Genomic DNA, 5,402 nt, shown 5'->3' with positions numbered 1-5,402 from the left:
ATAAAAGTGTGACTTGCTCTTTAAGACTTTCAAAGCCAAGGAGTAGCCATAAATCTCGGTGCAAATTGGATTAAGGTGATATTTGGTGGAAGGCTAATGACATTTGGTGGAAGGCTATTTTACTTATGTTACACCCATGAAGTTTGGGACAATTGAGTGCAGCCCCAGAAACTGGCAGAAGCTCCAGCTTCTATTTAGTGTCTCTCTGCCCATCCTCCTTGTCTCTCCTCCATTTGCTTAATGCTTTCTTTAAAACAGTGATACACGGTAACTTTTTCGGGACTGTTAGTTTTTGGAAATTAACAAATTAATTACAGTTGAAACTTTCTGCTAAATCCAGAGAATGTGGTTCTCAATCCTGGGCGACTTGATCAAGCTGCAGTTCTTTCTTCATGTGACTTCAGCAGAAAGAAGATTTTGAATGACAACCCACAAGTTCACAAAACTGTGTGGATTTTACCTTTTATTTTGTGTGTGTGAATTTTAAAATTTTTTCTTCCCTCCCCTCCTTCTCTGGATACATCATTTCAGGGCAAAGAAAAAAAAATATCTGGGGAAGGGATCGGCTTAGGTCTGTCAAGCCTAAAAACCTTTAATCCTTCCCTCCACTGTAATGAGTTTGAGACACTGACAATTTGGTTTCCCCCAAGCCTTTCTGGGTATGATCCAATCAATGTTTAATTTCCCAAACTGGCTTTGTGAGAAGATTTATTTTCTTGTGTTTGTCTTGCAAACAATATTTGTTCTAAACTCTGCATAAAACAACAAGCAAATGCTGATTTTTGTATTTATTTATTTATTTTTTTAAGAAAGAAATTTTTACAGAGAGAAACATGTACTGCTGAGATTGTGCCCACAAAGCCAGCAGATGGAACCCAGTCTGCCAGACACTCTGAACACGAGTTCACCTGGCACCCATTCTCTACTCACCTATGGCTGCCTTTATTCTGTGACAACTTTCCTTAGACAGAAAGGATCTGTTGGAAAATTTTCTCTCAATTCTATTCTATATTGCATCAAGTTGTGCTGTGTTTCCCACGTCTGCCTCTCTATAACCTATCCTTAAAACGTCCACTGAATACCTCCTTGGAGTCTTCTTGTTCTTCTGTATAACACCCTGTCCTTCAAGGCTTATTGCTTCCAAGGAAATGTTGTCCCCTCCTCAAACTCAAGGGCTACAATTTACTATATTTTGTGACATCATCTTCATCTTTCTCATGTTTTCTTTCTCCTTAATTACCTGGGGGACAGGCTCTGCCCCTCAGGGCCAACCAGAGTGTCTGGCTGACATAGACCTTAATACCCAATAACTGATTACTTAATTGATAACATCCTCCCTTCTTAGATTTTTTAAATTAAAACATTGTTTTATAAAAGACACACATTCTCAAAATACAAAAATGTGAACAACACAAAAAGTACCCCCCAAAATGAAGTTACTAAATTGTTGTCATCTGAAAAGTGACTTTTGACAGTTGTTTCATATTATTTAGACGAAAGTAGTTCTGGAAAAATGTACCATCTATCATCCATGCCACTTTTTAGAGTTTCCAAAATAATTTTATTTGAACATAAAAGAAGCAAATATAAAATTGCAGTAATTATTAAACTGAAGTTAAATATCTTTGTACAAGTCAGGTTAGTCATTAATAGCCAAGTTCAGTTACAAAAAAAAAATAGCATGAAAAACAATTAGAAGTTGGGAATCATTAGTGTTTTATTATTTAATTCTTTTTTAAAATGTCATAAATATAACCTTTAGACAGAATTTATTGATTCGTTGTCATAAAAGATAGAGGCACTATCACAAATACATTTCCTTCCATTCTCCATCCCCACCCATTGGGATTTTAAAATTATAATGTTGTTTGTGTATTACCAAGGTTTATAACATATATATAGAATATGTATCATATTTTAACCATAAATTTCAAATTTCTCTATTCCTACTTCAGTATTCTAATGGGTTTAATTATCACTGCCAGCCCTTCTAATTTTTTTTTTTTCTATTTCTAAATGTTTTATTTTTATCTCTTGTTTTATTTCCCCAGGAAGGTCTCATTTCTCAAATTCTTGGGTCTTTCAGAATTTTTGTATATGACTTATACATGAAAAACATTAGGGAATACTGTAAGAAGGAAATTCATTTTTTATTGAAGGAGGAAAATATATTAGATTAAGGAATTAGAAATGTGTTGAGTCAATAAATTTAGGAAAAACATTAAAAGAAGCAGAGAAAATGCCTGCAAAGCCTTATATTCTGATGATCAGAATGACACATGCACCCTAAAACACAGCTGGAACTGAGCTAAGTGGGGAGCAAGACTTGGCGAAGGCTACATTTTGTGGATGCCATTTCTGCTGCCTAGTCGGGTACCCTGTCCTCATTTAAATATATTTACATAGAAATAAGGTACAAGGAAAATGGAATTTAAAAGGAACAAGGTTACAAGGAAATGGAATAATTGTGATGTAGGTTGGAGTGAGAGGATTCCTGTGTTCATGTGGTGAATATGTAAGGAATAAGAACAATTTGATATAAGGTATGATTACTCAAGCTAGCTCCATCCTGGAGGATAAGATAGGGAGTTTCGGAAAGGACAATGGTTGAGGTTTTGAAGGAATGGAATTAGACCAAGTCCAGCCTGTGAATTAGGAACTATCAACACACTCTCTGACTGGGGCCATTGTTAAAGCAAAGGACATCCCAGTGCTGAGACACAACAAGGCCTTTAGAAGTTTGTTTGGCACACAGTTTCCCACATTTGCTTCTGAAAGCAGGACTGTATACAACCAGGGAGTTAGGTGAACTGGGGTGCTTGAGACAGGTGCCACTTTTCCCCAGAACACTGTTCCCTAGTCTCTGACATTGACTTTTGTTGTACAGAAACCTATAACTAGTTTGATTTTTTTCTTCTTTGATGGCAACTAGCTTATTATTTTTTTTCTCTGCCTTGAAACTCACAGATTTCAATTCGCATCTTTGATAAATCTTGCTGTTGTTCACCCCTGTCCCTGGAACCTGGTGTCCCAGTGAAATTCAAGTCTTTATATAAAATTCAAATCTTCATATACAAATGAAGTGTTCTTGTATTATATCACCGTGTTTTTTCTTGTGGATACTTATTATGTCATCTCGATCAACTATGCTCATTATCTATACACAGAAACTTTTTCCCTACATGTGGCAACTTCTCTGTAGTCATTTTTATTTTTTTCCTCTTAAGGGACAATAGTTTTCCTAAGGACATTGTCTATGTCCCTGTATTTGATTTAATTTTATTTCTTTATTTTATAACTGTTTCTAATGTTCCTTTTATCTCTGTAATACTTTATGTTCCCCTTGTATCCATTTTCCGAAGGTCTGCCATTTTTATTTACTTCTATTATCTTGCCAAATATTATCTAATATCTCTGCTGTATCTCTTTCTTGAACAGTTTTCCAAAGATATCAATTATCTTTAATCTCCCCAAACTCTTCATTTGTGTCTAAAACTCATCCCTTCTTAAATAAATATTGTTTATCTGACTTGTCCTCCTCTTCCTCTCTCTTTTTCTTTCTTTTCTCACCAACTTTTGAAAGCCCTGATATTTCCTTCCTGGCATTTACTCATCTTCAAATAGTATTTTCTGGGTTAGTATTTTGTTGAATTATAGTACAGAGAGACTATTTCTTATAGGCTCTCTATAATTAGGTTGAAGCTATATGTGTTTATTTATGTTGGAGCATCTCTGTTTATTTCTGGCATTCGGGTGTTTTTTTAACCTAGTTTAATTTAATTTTACACTCCAGGATACACATGCAGGAAGTGCAGTTTTGTCACATCGGTAAACACATGCCATGGTGGTTTGCTGCATCTATCAACCCATCACCTAGGTATTAAGGCTCACATGCATTAGCTATTTATCCTGATGCTCTCTCTTCCTCTGCCCCACCACCCTGACAGGGCTCAGTGTGTGTTTTTCCCTTTCCTGTATCCATGTGTTCTTACTGTTCAACTCCCACTCATAAATGACAACATGTGGTTGTTTGGTTTTCTGTCCCTGCCTTAGTTTGCTGTGGAAAATGGCTTCGAGCTTCCTCCATGTCCCTGCAAAGGGCATGATATCTGTTCTTTCAGGTGGATCTTAAGCATTCAATGAAACCCCACAATGTGTGACTCCTTGTGCTATAATATGTGGATTCTGCTCCCTTCAAAACCTAATTCAATCTCTATTAGTCTTTCTTAGCTGGAGACAAGATCTCAGAAAATTTAGATGGCAAGTCTGTATGGTTCTCCCGTTTCAATTCCACCAAACTTGCCATTGTGTAACACAAAACCAGTTCTAGAAAAACACTGATCTTTTAAAATTTCTTTTTATTTTCCCCTTTGTGTATCATCTACAACTCTGGTAAGGATCACCAGATGGCACTTTCAGGAATGTAAGAGCAACTTTTAGAGGACTTGCACAGAAAACTGACTTCTACTCGAAGTCTAAGGAAGTCTATGTCAGCTTTCTCTATTCTTCAATATTTGGGTTCAAATTTTGTAATATTTGGCGAAAGTTTCATGGCTAGTGTTTTGGAGTTGTGGCTATTTCTTTGTTGTGCTGAACACAACTAATAACCACGACCGTCTTCTTTACTTTGAGTGTGTGTATGTGTGTGGTTTGTGTGTTTTTCTCAGAAGACAGAAATGCATTCTAGCTAGAATTAGCTCCTCTGATATTTCATTATCACAAAAAATATATATTATATAATATATATTATTATACATTACTATATATTACTATATATAATATATATATTACTATATATATATGAGGTACAGGAGGAAAAACAGAATTTATAATGGTGATGCTGAATTGACCGATACTATCTGTGCACTAGAGATTCTCATGGCAATGGGGCAAAAATGCTATCATGATAGCTTTTCTACCCAGAATTTAGTGAGTTGCCCAATGGTCAGAGAAATTCTAAGAAATCTGTCTTTAAATGGGATTAGGCTGTTGAATTCACATGTTGTTTTACCAAATACGGTCCTACTTTTTGTCTCTTCCTTTTGAAGTTCCTATAGGAAGTAGAGAGAGGCTAAGAATAGAAGCAATGCTATCCCAAATTTCTATTTATGGCTTTGTCTTCACTAGCTGTATAATTTTGGTGACATTATTTAACTTTTCAAAGACTCAGTTTGGTCACCTGTGAAATGGGAATTTATGATGCTCAAATGAGAATGCAGGCAGGAAAGATCTTTCCAAATTGCAATTCTAACAGTGTGGAGTCTAAGAGACACTGTCTTTTTTTTTTTTTTTTTTTTTTTTCTGAGGCGGAGTCTTGCTCTGTCACCCGGACTGGAGTGCAGTGGCCGGATCTCAGCTCACTGCAAGCTCCGCCTCCCGGGTTTACGCCATTCTCCTGCCTC

The sequence above is a fragment of the Colobus angolensis genome, unplaced genomic scaffold (genome assembly GCF_000951035.1).
Source record: "Colobus angolensis palliatus isolate OR3802 unplaced genomic scaffold, Cang.pa_1.0 Scaffold32, whole genome shotgun sequence".
Classification (NCBI taxonomy): Eukaryota; Metazoa; Chordata; class Mammalia; order Primates; family Cercopithecidae; genus Colobus; species Colobus angolensis.
This window is presented reverse-complemented; position numbering follows the sequence as displayed.